This window comes from Salvia hispanica, chromosome 4 (assembly GCF_023119035.1).
Source record: "Salvia hispanica cultivar TCC Black 2014 chromosome 4, UniMelb_Shisp_WGS_1.0, whole genome shotgun sequence".
NCBI lineage: Eukaryota > Viridiplantae > Streptophyta > Magnoliopsida > Lamiales > Lamiaceae > Salvia > Salvia hispanica.
In genome coordinates, this window is record NC_062968.1 from 36,591,081 (window position 1) to 36,606,080 (window position 15,000).

A 15,000-nucleotide genomic window follows, 5' to 3' on the forward strand; every position below is an offset into this window, starting at 1 on the left:
AGAAGACCACAGAACGCCTCTTCCGAGGCGCAAGAGGTAAACCCCCCATCGGCGATGGGGATCCCGCGCCCGTTGACGAGCGGGTCGAAGACCTCAAACTGAAGGTCAGGCTCTTTCCGGCCACCTTCTCCCAACATTCCCCCCGGACCGATCTCGTCCAGAGAGTCCTCTCCTCTTTAAACCTAGAGGCTGCTGACGCAGCCAAGCTTAGTAAAATAACCCAGCTAATAGACAACCTGAACCAACCGCAGATTCGACAAAGTTTCAAGATTGATAAAATGTTATTTCTTAATCTACATATGTTAGCATTGAGCATACGGTATTGATTATGCACTACTTTAACTTATCAAATGTGCGGGTTTTTCGCAACCCAATAATCCTTATATATTGGGTTGTGGTGATTAATATCTAGCGGTGCTAGGATTGCTATTATGTTGAAACGTGCACGAGGTGAGTCTCGTTTGATAATGTCCTCAAGAGGAGGTCGAGCAAGGTTTTATTATTCGGATAACTGGCCAGTTGGAGTTTTATTACTCTATGAATAATAAATAAATGATTCTTGCTAAGTCCACTCTTGGAATTAATAAGATATTAATTAATTAATGGACATTTATATCTTAAGCGCGGGAAATAAATAATAAAAGTGGAAACCCGTATTACTTATAATTTCGGACTTGGATGGGGAGAGTTCAATATTACTTATGTAGTGACTGCTTGTAATATTCCAATATTAGCTTGCATTAAATCGTTGGTTCAATTTAATTAGTGAAATTTCAAGACCCCGGCTAAGGCGGGAAATGAGCTTGTCAAAATCATGAAGGCTTGGGATGACTGCCGTGACTAACCGGCAATCCCGCTTCCAAACAAAGGCGAGCAGTCCTGATCGCAATAGCAAAAGGCCTACTTATAGCCGTCTTCGATATGTAATCGACTTCTTGCCTGTGTGGTTGATATTAGAAGCGAGGCTCATCCCTTGGGGGAGCCTTGCTCTCTTCGTTTAGTATTCACTTCTATCTCGGCCGGATAACTCAAAAGGTAAATAACACCTAGTTCTGCCCGCGCCCTTTAGCTAATACCTATCCTTCGTTTGTACTCAACTCAGCCTATTCCCATTCCTATTCCATCGTCGTTCTTTCCTCCAATCTTGAGAATCCAATAGTATATGGGGCTACTAGCTAGCTCCTCGAAACTACTAAGAACCGATCGACTGCTCTCTTTGCGACAAGAGAAGGAATTATTTTTAGCTTTTATGACGCCTGGAGCCATGTGTAGCCTGTGCGAAGGAAGCCTAGACTGGAGATGAATTAATTACTACATTCAATCCTTGGCACTTGGGTGGGATGGGATCGAATCCTTCCTAAAAGAAAGAATTGCCCTTAATCTCTTGAGCTCAGTAGGATATACTTGATCCAACTTTCAGTTAGCATTCAAATGCAACTATATGCTTTGAACATTTAGTTCAATGTAGGTGTAGGGAAGGATGTGCTCATTCTTCTGTGAAGATGGTTGGAATTTACCTTCAGAGGTTGTCATCAATGACTCAATCAGGATTAACCCTGGACTTCTTGACAAATCTCTTTGTGGAAACTCTCAAAAAATGGTGGCTTCTCTTTGTCTTCAGCGTGGGAATATTTGAGAAAGAAAGGTCCAATCCTCTCGGACATCTGTTATGGAATCTGATTATCACCCCGACAACTTCAGTTTTCTTGTGGAGGGGAAAATGAAACTAAAGAAATGCTGAAGTAAGGGCAGCTACACCATACTGCAAGTAAGCACCTGTTCTCTGAGAAGTGCCACTTTCCCGTAAGAACGAATCAGATTCTTCCCCGGATTCTCGTGCGGAAGAAGAACTCGGTTACTCATCTTGAATCGGATTAGATCAATAGCTTTGTGCTGATCTACGAATGAGCCTTCTATTTGTATTTGATGAGACTTCTAATATCGGAAACCTCGAATGAGTTAGATATAGTAAGAGCATGCGGGTGGCTGAGCGTTATCACGAGCTAATGTCGAAAACTGACTCCTCCTTCTCTTCTTTTTTTCATTTCATTAAAAAGAAATCCATGGTCTCGGAGCGACTGGCAAGCTAGAGCAAGAGAGAGAAGAGCCCCTAGGAGCATAAAGCACAACATCTCCATACACCGCTGATGACTAGGTTTCAGCTTCGGCCTGGCCTCCATGTGCGAAAAAGAATACAAGCGATCCAAAGAAGGCACTCAACCTCGGCCGCCTTAAAGCATCCTAGACCTTGAATTGAGGCAAATAGATCTTCTTTATTGTGAAAAAAAGAGATCTTTCCTGCTTCAAGAACTCATTAACAAAATCCCATACAAGGCCCAATAGAAGGAACTTCTAGTTCTTTATTCTGCATAAAGAATCGCTGTGCCGGGAAATTGTACTGAATTTATCCCTCCTTATATTCATTTCTTAGTGGATCACTTTTCCTAGTCGCATAACCAAAGAAAAGGAATCTTACAACTGAGCATGCAAAAAGTGTAAACAAGGCTCTTGCGCACACATACGGCTAGTCGTAATGACAACTAGTTGACTGAAAGCGAGATTGCAGGCAAGTTGGTTAACGAAAAGCGGATCCCAATTCATCATAGTAAATCCACCTTGTGATCGGTTCGCAGAGAAGAGCTTGAATGCATCATTGCTATCACTTGAATTCATCTATTTGCTCATAGATCTTGTTTGTGGTCCAAGAAGGGAATGCTCCGCGAGTATGCCTGCAATCATCAACAAAGTGCTTTGCACTGACCCGTCCTCGAACCGGTAATTCATCCCAGAGCCTAGGCTTAGAGCTCATAGTACTCATACTCTCCCATCGGATACTAAAGCACCGGAGTCAATAGCCGCCCCTCTAAAGATTTCACTAGCTTGACGCAGGCTCAGTTATTGGGTTAGAGCCCACTCAGATGCAGGCGAGAGGTAGGAATGCTTTCTTTCCGAAGGTTATTTACTAGAAGAGAAAACGGGCCAGCTATTATTTATGTATTTTACGGGAGATATCCTCTTTCCTCTATTCATGAACCCAAAAGAGATTTCGACTGGAGCAGACAGCGGCAACCACTTTGCGCCAAAGGTCCCAATATCTATAGAATATCAATTTCTTGGAATTGAGTCTCCTTTACCTGTCTGTATGCGAGATGCCCGGCAAACAAATAGAATAAGGGTCGGTCGGTTCAGCATCTCAAGTGGTTGCTTCTTTCCGATGTCCATGTGCGGTTGGATCGGTCGAGACACTTGAATCTTAACTAGCTCCGTTTGCGTTGGATCAGCCTACTTCATGCACGAGCGGAATACCTCCCCTGCCTACCTAATAGGAACGAAAGGTACTGCGAAACCTGTCTACCTACCCGCTTGAAGATCCGGCAAGAACGGAGTGAACAAAATAGCTTGACTGCCTCGGAGATTGGAGTTATGATCTTTACATTCATTCTCCTAGGAAGATAGATTATATAATTAGGTAGGTGTACGGCTGCTGACAGGAAAAAGCCGTCCAAGAGGAACTCGAGCAGAAGCTGAAAGGCCCTTTCTCTTTCCTGTCGTACTCTTTCTTGCGCTTGCTTCTTGCTTGTTGGTTAATGCAAACTTGGGATTCTTGCCTTTGTATGCTCTTTCCTGTAAGGAAGGGGAGTGACAAGTCCTGCAGCAATCAGCCCTGGAAGTCACTGAGATGGCGTTACTGGTAATTGATCAAATCTTCTGAAAGGAGCAGGGGATTTTCTTTCTTGCTTCGACTGAACTTCTTCTTTGCTGCCTTAGGCTGGATAGCGCTACTGATCGGCTTACTTACACAATTACCGTTGCACCTAGCAAACCGCTATCTCACCACTCGCTCAATGACCCCATCTCGCTTCGTTTACTTGAAAGTCGTGGGTAGGCGTGCGCTATCAATCATATTGGATCTGGCATCATTTGTTAACCAGAGACTACCGTTGGTGCTTTCGCATCCCTGTTCCTCCAAGAAAACCTAGAAAGTCCCTCTGTAATCCATGAAACTCTCCCTCCTCAACCACTTCCCAATGACTGCGCTACCCAGAGAAGCCGAAAGATGGCATTAGAGCGGAATAGAGTTGCTACACCGTTTGGCATTACCGCCTCTCTACGAAAGATGAGGGTCACGGCTGGGCATCGAAATCGACTTCAAATCTCAATTTATGAAGCGCGATTTGTGTACCGTCTACTCCAACCATGGTGGAAACAAGATCTTCAGGAAACTCGCCTCATGACGGAAAAGGTTGGTATGTTTTTTTTTTTCAATATGAGCGAAACTCGACTCGAATCTGACCAAAAATCAAATTCATTTTTTTGGATTTAACCTAGTCTATGAACGGAATACTGGGAAGCAAAAGGCACCCCCAAAACCTAAGGAACGGAAAGGTATGACGAATTCCTTTTACTGGATTATTATTTGAAGGAATGAAGTTTTAATTCTTTTCGTAAGGTCTGATTTGGTATACAGATTAAACATATATGTATTTACATTATGTACCTCTGTTTTGAGTAGAGTGAACGAAGAAAGATGTGATTTACTATTATAATAGGACAAACGTGGGATATATTTGCTGTAAAAAGGCCATACTATTATGCTTTGTTTGTGTAAATGTTAAACAGTAATGGATATGAAAAGAAAAAAAACATGTCATAGTATCTTGAGGCTGTAATCATTCTAACAAGGTTAAAGTTAGATCTACTTACCTTATTGACCTGCCCTTTTTGAGAAACTATTTTGTTGATTTTTCAAATGCAGTACCACCTCCAAATGTCATTGCTGAAGTAGAAAAGATTACAGGGACGGGTGTAACTGCTACCATTCCTGGAAAAGGTTATAACTTTTAACCCAAATCATAACTTGATATGACTGCGATGATATGTCTTTTACTCAAATGTTGTTTTATGATGGTTACGTATTAATATTAGCATCATTGAATTGCACAGATGCGTTGATAGGAGATTCAAACACAACTACAAAAGGGAAAGAAGTGGAAGCAAACGTAATGAATGCTGCAAAAGGTTATACATTTACATTTGTTTGTTACACACTTTGAAAATTAACTTACATGTAATACAAATAAGTTGGAACATGTCATAGTATGTTACCTCTGATATCATATTTAGGCACTACGCACCATTATGTTGATTTAGTTTGCTCCTTATACTAAGGGAATATGTGTAAAAAATTAAGCAACATGAGGAAAAACAAGTTGCAATGGAAATATATTCAGGTGGAACATGTCATAGATTGTCCACTTGGTCTTTGTGATGTGGTAATATAAATGGCATGTGTGTGTAATGTATGTGTATACAACATATTTTAATCATGTAATAACTTTTTAAAATGACTTACTTCTATCTAAGAATGAAGTCATACAGTGACACTGAATAAGAAACTGAAATGTTCAGCCCTTTTGTTTCCTATTTGTCTGCGTTACTGTATTTTTAGGTTTGAATTCATCATAGCAGAAGTGGCAAATATAATGAAACCTATGTGAAATTATTATATCATTGGAAAAATAATTGATTTTGCCTATATCTGTGTAGGTGTAGGCAGGACTGGTCTGTCCTTAAACAAGGCCAATGAACTTATCTTACGAAAAAGAGCTAGGGCTAAGGAGAGCCTTAAAATTATGCAAATGGAAACAACAAAAAGAGATAAGGCAGATACATCGAAGGCACAAGCGATTGGCGATGTAACTGAATCGCCTAATATGTGTAAAGGTATTACTCTATTATATAACAACTAATACTATGAAGTATAAATATTATTTGATTTGATTTTATTTTTGCAGGCTCAAAGCGCCTTCGCGAATCTGTTATGGAAACAAGCGATCCAGTGGACACGGTTGACGTCATACAACAAGAAGAATTACCAAAAAAGGGTCCAGGGAAGAAGGAGAGTAAAGGGAAGGAAAAGGTCGAGGAGGTTGTTGGAACAGCAGAGACAGGTGAAGAAATAATAAGGCACGAAACGCTTAAGCTCAAAGCCAGCCCGCGGAAAATCATAGAGCTTTTACAAGCTCTAAACGAAGAGCAGATGAATGAAGTGGTAGAGATGGGATTTGGAGAGTTAAAGCATTTTTGCATCGCTGAGGTCCCTGGAAAAATGGCTTATGACCTGGTCAGAGGTTTCCGCGAAATAGACTGCACAATATAGCTGGACACCGGACGACTGCCTATTTACCCTGAAGATGTCTACATGACTTTGGGGCTTCCTATGGGGGGGACGTTGATCAACCGCGTCGAAAGGCAGAAAAAAAAACCATTCTTTGAGGAGGTTGCTCGAAGAATAGGAAACACCTATGGTCGTATTCTTCCAGAAGACCTTATAAAACATGTTTTGAAGTATAAGTCTGGAGGTGAATGGTTTCGAAAGATCTTCGTTCTTATCTTAGACACAGTGCTGATAAATCCATGTGGGGATGGCAAGTGCAGAACTCATATAGACTATTTATTCAGAGACATGTCGGTTGTGAAAGAATACAACTGGTGTGCTTATGTACTTGAGACACTGGCAGTTGCAACAAAGAACTGGAGGATAACCAACAACGCCCCCTTCACAGGACCAATTGCATTCTTGGTGGTATGATCTTTATTACACTCTGTTTATATACAGTTTCCAAATAACATTCCATTTACTAAATCTGCATTGTGTATATAATTTAAATTCTTGAAGCATGAGTTATAACTTGTTAAATTCTTGCAGGCCTTTTATGTGGATCGCGTTTTCCACAAAAAACTGCTAGTGTCACGCGTTTTCCCGACCGTTTATGGTTGGACAAGCGAAAAGCTCAGGCAGAGAAAGAAGATGGAGCTTGAGTCTAGTGATACTATCGGGAGAGGAAGTGTGGTAGAAAGAGGTGACCCTGAAAAGCTGCCTCGGCCATCAATGCTAGTTGTCTTTGAAGCAGAAGAGCCGGAGCCAAAGGAGCAGTTGGAAACCGCGATGGAGGCGTTCGCAGATGCAAGTGACGATGCAGTGCGGGGACTGGAGAATTTGGTGCGAAGTATGGATGATTTAACTGATATAATCAAGAACTTTGAAGCGATGAAGCTTGCTGCATCAACTGCCTGCAATATGATGGGGATAATTCCTGAAGTGGAGGTGGGCGAGGAGGAAACGGTTGCGTCCATGAAGACAGCTTTGGCAAAGGACAAGCTGAATGCACCAGAGCTTATAGAGGTTGTGCAACGCATGATCAAAATTACAGCACAACTGAACAAGCTTACAGACCAAGGGCCATCATTTGAACTCCATCCGTCTTTTGTAGCAGATAATGTAAGTTGAAGACTATCCCGAACACAAATGTAATTTTTGATGAAAAAGCAAGCTGCCTGCACTAAATATTTCAATACTGTTGTCTCAGTAGTATGTAATTTGTAATGGTACAATGACTATGTTTGACCTAAGAACCGTTTGCTATGACACACTCCTCACTTATTTTCCATGATTGGGATATGCGTTTAGTATGACCCATACTCGGCTCAACGGTTAGTATGACCCAAACTCGGCTCTACGTTTAGTATGACACAAACTCGGCTCTATGTTTAGTATGACTTATATATACGTTTAGTATGACCAAAACTCGGATATGAGTTTAGTATGACCCAAACTCGGATATGCGTTTAGTATAATGTTTTTGGATATTGTTAAGAGTATTCTTCGGGCGTAGAAATTTTTTTTACCCATGACAAGCTTATCTGATATATGTGATATACTTGCTCTTTTAGTCTGATGCATGATACTCTTTTCCAAAGAATTCTGTTACACAAACATAGTGACTCGCAGGGTGGTATCGCCAGAAGAATCGCCATGAAAGAAAGAAATAGAACTAACATAAATGAATTTCAGAGTTGTTTTGGTACACCATATATTGGAGTCAACAAGGTATATCTTGTACAATGGCTTCATTGTACGATATCTAGATTACATTTGAGTGCATATGAATGTCATACTTAAACCTTCATTAATATTACTGTTTTATTTAGTCTGTTTCACAGATCAGTAGTTTCACAGCTATAGGAAGAAATCAATGCTCGGACACAGAGAAGTCTGTTATGAGTGTTGGTTCCGGAGCAGCACGTTTATGTGCATCGAAGGTAAATGATTATGTTATAATGTAATTCAAAAACTATTTTTATTGAAATGTTTGTTGAGTTAGTGTATAGTACTTATTATCTATGCTCTTGCAGAGTGAGTATCAGGAGCGCAACCCAAATACTGGTACATCATTACACAGTGGTGGAAGTGGATCACATACGACGGGTTCAGAAAAGGTACATTACGCGTTGATAAATATCGTTGTTTGCATCTATTATGACCCAAAGGATAATACGGATTGACATTAGTCAAAGATAATTACACAGCTTATTCTGAATTGTCTTATAAATAGGGAAGAGCTATTAATGTGGATGAGATTATAAAATCAGCCATGGCTGACTACATGGAAGGCGGTGGTAATGATGCTGCAGACGATTTTTTCTTGGAAGCGTCAGGAACAAAATTAATAACAAATTTGGATCATAAGCTTGGTAGCATTGATGAAGCTAAGGTTGTGTGTATCCTTAGTTCCATTATTAAAGAACAACAATGTTGTATGCCCGTCTTTTGTAACATTATGTTAAAATTAACATGTAGGTTAAGGAACACGATGTTGAAGGAATTATAAAGTCGGCAGTGGAAGCGTACATGGAATGTGATGAAGTTGATGAGGATTTTGTCACGCCTTTCTCTAATAAGTCAAAAACAAAAGTGGGCAAAGAGGTGGTCATCTATGAAAACCAACAAGTAAGTTTTGTTGTACTGATCTATTTGGTTCCAGGTAGAAGGGGGATATACTGCCTAAACTGAAGTTAGAGAGTATTTATACATCATATCCAAATGACCTGTAATATCTACTTGTAGTTACGTGACAACCATCAAAACTTGAAGATGAACGTTCGCTCTAAGGCAGAAATGAGAGTTTCTAATGCATTGCGTTCGCCATTTCTTGAGAGAGCAGTAACCGTGTCATGCAAGCTTACTCCGGAGGAACGGGTTATGTATTACTGGATGATGACCACTTACCACGGAAATGAATAAGTATTATGAAATAAACCAACCTAATAAATCTTTGGACTAATAACTAATAAATAATTTGTTGGAATGTCAGAGAAAATATTATTTACATTGATCGAGTTGTTGAAGTCACACTTTTGGAATTCTGTTCGCTATTTCCACATCAAGAGGTTTCTACTGGAATAATTAGTGCCTACTGCTCGGTACTTAACCAAATAGAAGATTTGAAATCGGTCACTTCACCCAAAAGGCTGTTTTTCACAACCTACCCTGCTGTGAGTATACCTAATCAGTCTATCATGACACGAATATCTAGTTATCATGACATGTTTTTTTATGATTAAAAGTTATGACCTAACTCTGTTGCTATAACTTGTGCAGCTGTACACGGTTGTGGAGGCAAATGGAAAAATTGATGATGCAGACAAACTAAATGAATTTGCAACAAACGTTGACAAAGAGGTCAGCGAAATACCACACTTCAGATGGGGAGATATAGATATGGTATGTTGATGTTGCAACCATGATACAAATTCAAAATGTTAAGAGCAAACTCCAATAATTTTTGACAAAAAGCCTAACATGTTACAAAATATAGGTTTTCTTTGCATTCTGCCTTTCAAAAAGGTACTACACTGTGTGCTTCTGTTTCCATCGCAAAGCAGTGGTAATAATAGACGCTTCTAAAGATAGAGAAGAGCATGACTTCCGGTATACCTACGGTTCTGTTCCAGAGATGTTGGTATGTGTGACACATTAGTCCTCACAGTAATACTTAAATGTTATTTATACTGACGCGTTGCATGTTTTGCAGAGGACGTTCTTCTGTAAGTATTTAAGCATGATTGGTTGCCACAATCAATGCAAGACAGTGATCGACGCACCTATTCAGAGGTTGAAGATGAGTTGGAGAACGACGGATAATATTGCGGACAGTGGTGTTTATTTGCTAAGACACCTTGAAGTCTACATGGGTGAAAGAGAGGGTCAATGGAGTTGTGGACTATCGACTAAAAACAGAGGTGTGCTTCAGTATCTAAGAGCTAAATACAATCATGTGTTGTTGTTAGCAAGAAATAACCACTTCGCATTACTGAATAAATAGGAGGCATCCAAACACTATGCGAAGGAGAGCAAGAAAACAATGATCAACGTAGAAAAGATGATAGCAAACTACGGATCCTGATCACTACTTTTGTCATAACTAAAACTAGTGAAAATTATTGTCCATTTCTTTATAGAGTACCACTATTTGAAATAAATGATGTTTAGACATTGTAATTCTTGTTTTGCGGACCATGGTTTATAGAAGACAGCCTGTTGTTTTTGTTACTATATATTATTTCATTTGTATTCATTTTTGGAGTCTCTATGTACTAGTAATAGTACTCCACCTCATGCTGCATTGTACCAATTATTAAAAAAATAGATATACCAACACGTCGTCTGTCCAATTTTGCTGCCGATATCTACAAAGCTACTACACCTACGCCTTTTTCCATCCAATTTTCAGTCATTTGAATTAAAATTGCACATATAATGACGTGAAATTGGACTTCTATACCCCAAAATTAGTCGTTGCATAAAACTGCACTCTGAAACACCTTGTAATTATAAATGAATATATGAGTCATACCATCTTATGGTCAACTAGTGTCATAATAAACCAACATTTGATGCATGACATCACATTACTGAGCACCCTTAGGTCTTATACCATTCCGATCGAAATGTTCATATCATACAAACTTAACCAAAAATACACAATTCTTATCATTTGGTCATAATAAACGAATATTTGAGTCATGAAAACGCTTCGGTTAATTGGGTAATAATAATCCACTATTCGAGTCATTACATAAAACTATTGAATATCAGAATGCCGCATACAAAGCCGACCGAACTGAGAAATTTCAAAAAACCTGAAGCTTGGACTGATGTTACTTCAAGAAAAAAAATAAAATTACATGGTATCAAACTTCAGAATTTCTTCTTGAACGCCGTTTTTCTTTCTCTTTGAATTTGACGCAATTCCTTGAATCGTGGTGACCCCACTCCTGACATTTCTTGCATTGACGCAAAGGCTTGCTCTTAATCTTCAAAGCCTTCTCCACTCTTGACGGGAGTCTACTACCAGATCCCTTCGTGCTGACGACATCAGGTGGTTGAACATCTACTTCCTGGGGTGCCTCTGCCCCATAAAATTCTTCAATTAGCTTCTTCTTCTGCCATGTAGATGTTACTACTCCGCCGGCAAAAATCTGTTGTCTTGCTTCACGAACTATAGATGTCAGCTCATGAATTTGATCAATATTGAAAGATACAGCCTGATACAAACCCAATATCTCTCCCAATAAAATTGCTTGAGCATTTTTCTTCTCATCAACAAAAACATGCGTTGCTACATCTTCAAATCGGACAGCATGCACAGCTTTAACTAGAGGTGATTTCAACCACCGACCTCCAATCAGATTCTCCGGAATCAAGCGCATCTTTTTGTTCTTCAACACATGAAAGATGTGGCAGCATACAAGACCGATCCTAGAAAACATCTTACATCCACATTGGAACAAAGAATCCTCCACGGATAATGTTACATCCCATGTGTTTGAATAATGATCTAATACCTTGTAAAGCTCAGGACTTGATTCATTTGATATAGATATAAGGCTGCAGTGGTTATACGCCTCCAGAATCTGTTCCTGAATTTCCTTGAATGCATAGTCTGTGAATATTGTTGATGCATGCTTCTCAACAGACCACTCTGTTTTTATCTTTGCGGTAGTATTCACGTCCATATAATCCAACTTTGCGGACTGGTTGCGTTGGGCATCAACAGCATTGTTGAAGTTCATTAAAAACATAACAAGGTTAGCCCTACACTGAGTATACCTCTTAAAAAAACTGTTCTGAGATTCAGAAACAGATGTCGTCTTTATCAGAGAAATGTTAGGGAAGTCCCTAAAGCACATGAATTCAAATCCTTTTTAAAATCAGAATTACCAAGAAGTGATTTAGGTACCTTTTCAGCGACTTTAGCCATGATGTGCCACATGCACCATCTATGACGTGTATTCACAAGAATCTTTTCAACAGCTACTTTCATTCCCAAGTCTTGATCAGTAATTATCAACTTAGGAGCTAGTCCCATGCACTTGATAAACTATTTGAAAAGCCATGAAAAAGAGTCTGCACTCTCACTACAAAGCAAACCAGCTCCAAAGGACACCGCACGCCCATGGTTGTCCTTCCCAGTGAACGGAGCAAATATCATAGAGTACCTGCATAGCAAAACAACAAAGGATTAAATCATGAACAAGTGGATCTCGATGTAGTATGATAATATGTCATAATAAACTGAAATCATAGCACAACAGAAAAAGGTAGCAATTTTAAGTGGTCAACATTTACCTATTCGTTGAGTAGGTAGTGTCAAACGAGACAATGTCACCAAATTACATGAAATTCTTCTTAGCAATAGGATCGCACCAGAATAAATGCGTCAGTCGACTACGAGAATCAACCTCATACTCGTACATGAAGGCTTCACAACTTTCCTTCTTCTTCTTCATCTCGTCTATTATCATTTGGGCGTCAAATCCTTCAGCATATCTTCTGATATCCCGTGTGTAGTTACGGATGTCCAACACTGTACACCCAACGGAATCATATCCGCCCATCAATTCAGTCAAAAGCTTGAAAGTGAGTGAAGGACCAATATTAGCACCAGCACAATCCATAATAAATTTTTGGTGTACTGGATCAAGTTGACGATTTAATCTCATGAACTTATGGTGTTGTACCAAAACCATGGGGTGGTTGTGTTCTTCGTTCAAGTGTTGAATGACATAACCACGGTCAGAATCGAATTTGAATGGAACCCGAGCATTACATCCACATTTTTTCGATTTACGTCGTCGTTTGGGTTGTTCATCGATAAATTTCTGCTCACCTTCTCTGTTACACACCATGTAAAACCATATGGTAAGATTATCAACCTTCTTTGAACCGTTCTTCCTTGTGTCAAAGCCGACACGACGCCCATAGTTCTCGTAGAACTCAATGGTGTTGTCCAATGTGGGGAAGCTACGGCCAACAAAAGGTTTAAGCTCTATAGGACATCCTGGTGTATTTAAATCTGTAAAAATTCATAATCAGAACACACCTAAAAAGTAACGATGAAGTAAAGACAAGTTTTCATCAACTGGATTTAGAATGATAATAGGTCATAATAGGATGAAATCGCGGCATACAACAAGTTCAATTGTCTTATACGGAAATGGGTCATACTAAACACAAAACGAAGCATAGCGGAAAAATCGATCAAATAATATAGGTGAAAAGATTCATTTTGACAGAAGACACTGAAAGACACAGATACAAATATATGAAATGGAGCATAACAATAAATTAAAAATACAACAATAACCATAACCTGTATTCTCAACAACGTCATCGGAGTATGATTGATTATCTACGTGCGAAGTAGAATTTGTGTCGGATTCCATTCTTGATGTTAGGATCTGCCAATGACTATGATATAGAATTGAGAATAGAACAGATTAATATGGAACACGATTGGAGTTGGGATCTGCCAACGACGATGATATAGAATTGAGATTGTGAACAAATATATCTGGAACAAGTATAATGGAAGTTTGATGGTACTGTGGCTGAAGAAGATGAAGATACGAAGGAGATGAAGTTGAGGAATGTTAAATCATAATTCACGCATATGATTTGTTAGTGGAAAGAGACATTGCAAAATTATAGGAGTTGCCATAACAAGCGATGATTAGCTAATTACTTTAGTAACCTTATTGGATTTTTAATGAATAAAATAATAAGATTTAGTTAATAAAGTGAGCCATCAGATGTTTTAATCGCAAGATGATCTCGCAAGATCATAAGGCTGGAAGTTGGCCTTGATTTCTTTATTTAAACCAATTCTTGTTTTGATCAAAAACCTATATATATATATATATATATATATATATATATATATGGATGTATTCAAATCCTTTTCATATCTTTTGTTCTTTTTCCTTCTTAATCCTAGCCCCACGATTTTGTCATCTGACGGTTAGATTAATGCCACGTGTCATTTAATAATGCACATTTTCATTCTAATAATGCACAGCGGCTAATAATGCAACATTATAGACTAATAATGCACATTTTTATTCTAATAATGCACAACGGCTAATAATGCAACATTATAGACTAATAATGCATTGATCACAACCATCCAATTCAAGGATCCAAGGGCTGAGATTAAGAAGGAAATAGGACACTTAGGGTGCAAAGGAGCCTAACGCACCCCTATATATCATTTGAGGCTGCTGGCAACCATATTAAAACAAACTATTACACCCTATAAATTATAAAGTTATTTAGCATACGTGCATGCTATTTTCAACTTGACATTTGTCATGCTCATAAGATTAGTGGCACTAAAATTGTAAACACGTGCATGCACCGTAATTATACATACTAACTTCTATTTATATAATATTCATTTATGAACCTACCATTATATATATATTTTCCATACACAAGTACTTTCATGCACACACGTATTATTATTATACTTGTACACAATTACTTTAATATTTAACTTTAAAGCAATACATATGCATTATACATCATAAAAATATACACATGATAATAAATGCTTATAAATTTTTATTTTGGAATGGGGATGTAACACCTAGAATCCTATGAATTTAGTTACACATGACAGAATAATCTAAAAACATAGTTTGAAGGGAAAACAAAGTAAACATAAGAACTAAAGTGATAAAACCCAAAGGTAAAATCCTGTAGCCTTGATCTTCACTTGACTTCGTCTTCAACCTCTTGCAAAGTGATGAACTCTCAAATATTTTCGCTCTAGAATTGTGAAGCAAAGAGTGTAAGTAGTTGTTGTTGAATGAAGA